This window comes from Chiloscyllium punctatum, chromosome 35 (assembly GCF_047496795.1).
Source record: "Chiloscyllium punctatum isolate Juve2018m chromosome 35, sChiPun1.3, whole genome shotgun sequence".
NCBI lineage: Eukaryota > Metazoa > Chordata > Chondrichthyes > Orectolobiformes > Hemiscylliidae > Chiloscyllium > Chiloscyllium punctatum.
The window spans coordinates 38957276-38958690 of record NC_092773.1 but is presented as its reverse complement, the minus strand read 5'-3'; the positions used below and the strand labels follow the sequence as shown (position 1 = coordinate 38958690).

The 1415-nt window shown below is 39.9% G+C and overlaps 1 non-coding gene across 1 annotated transcript; it reads left to right on the top strand.

Annotated features, from left to right (window-relative positions):
• The first annotated feature begins 498 nt into the window (after nt 1–498).
• trnas-uga (transfer RNA serine (anticodon UGA)) lies at nt 499–580 on the top strand. Its single transcript has one exon. It is a non-coding gene; the product is annotated as a tRNA-Ser (tRNA).
• The last annotated feature ends 835 nt before the right edge of the window (nt 581–1415 follow it).

The following is a 1415-nucleotide window of genomic DNA, read 5'->3' as shown; positions in this document are numbered from 1 at the left end:
ATTTGGGACCACCCATGATCTCTCACGGCTCATACTTCTTTGGTTTTCTTTCCTGCACAGCTCCGGGTTTTTAATGTGGTCAGGAAAATGTTGCCCAAACAGGAATCTAAACCGGTACCAGAAAGGAATTTTGGATTTTCAGAATCTGAAACAAAAATAGAATATGCTGGGTAAAGACTGGGGTTTGCCAGTACTACTGGGACAAAGCGGAGTTCGAGTAACTTCTGAAGAAGTTCTGAAACGTTGAATCGCCCTTTCCCAGCCCAGATCCTGTTCGACCTGCTGAGTATTTTCGTGCAATTTCCGCCTTCTTTTATGCTAAATATCAATTCCATCTATCGGGGTGGAACACCCAGACCCACTTTGTCCCGACATTTAATCGATTTGAAAGCTGTGGTTTTTGAATTCAAATAAACCAAACAATGAATCAGAATTGCTCAGCTGCCCAGAGACAGAGACCTGGAAATGACTAATTCAACAATCGGGGTCGGAGTCTGTGCAGTTGTGGCCGAGTGGTTAAGGCGATGGACTTGAAATCCATTGGGATATTCCCACGCAGGTTCGAATCCTGTCAACTGCGTTAGAGGGCGGAGTTTACTTTGGACTTTCTCCTTTCGGAATCAGATCATGGCGGAGGGAATCACTTCTTTCAGGTCATGAATAGTGCAAGTCTCCAGTGTACTCAAAGAACTGCACCGGTATGCAGCTGCATTGCAAATTTGTTTTGACCTTTTAAGACACAGGGCAAACCCTTGTGCTTAATATAAAACACAGAAACGATTTATGCCTCACAGTAATCTGCAAAGATTCGATTGGCCAAGAACGACAAAAAGTAAAAATAAAGAACTTTATTTCGAAAGTAAAAGAGTAATTAATTAACAAACCACGATTGACAATGTATTTCTATTACCCATTTTGACTTTTCCTTCGATAATACTATTCAGATAAAGCTCCCAATTAAAGTTAATAAAACAGCTCTTCTTTTCACAAAACCAGGCAGCTGTAGGTTCTTTTCTTCGGATCTTCCTGTGTCTTCTTTTTCCTTGTTAGGAAATTCTGTGTCACACGTCACCGTTCAAAGAGGTATTTTTCAGAGATATCTTTTATCCAGAAGATTGTTACATGCAAGGACGTGGCAGTCCTCCTCTCAACTCTTCAATGTCCCCAGTATCATACCCCAGAGCACCTGATTGCATCATTGCTTTTTAAGATATTCAATAGACACAATTCAATTTTGAACTGAAATTAATATTTTATTCTGGTTTAAATTTAAGATGAGTGGTCAACTCAAAATGTTTATATCTCTAGGCAATGAACTAATTGAGTTGTTGTATCACGTTGTTGTATTCTTGATAACACTTGTTGCAGTATCTGGTTATTCTGCTGCTTTTAACAGTCTTAACCGTGCACGAATG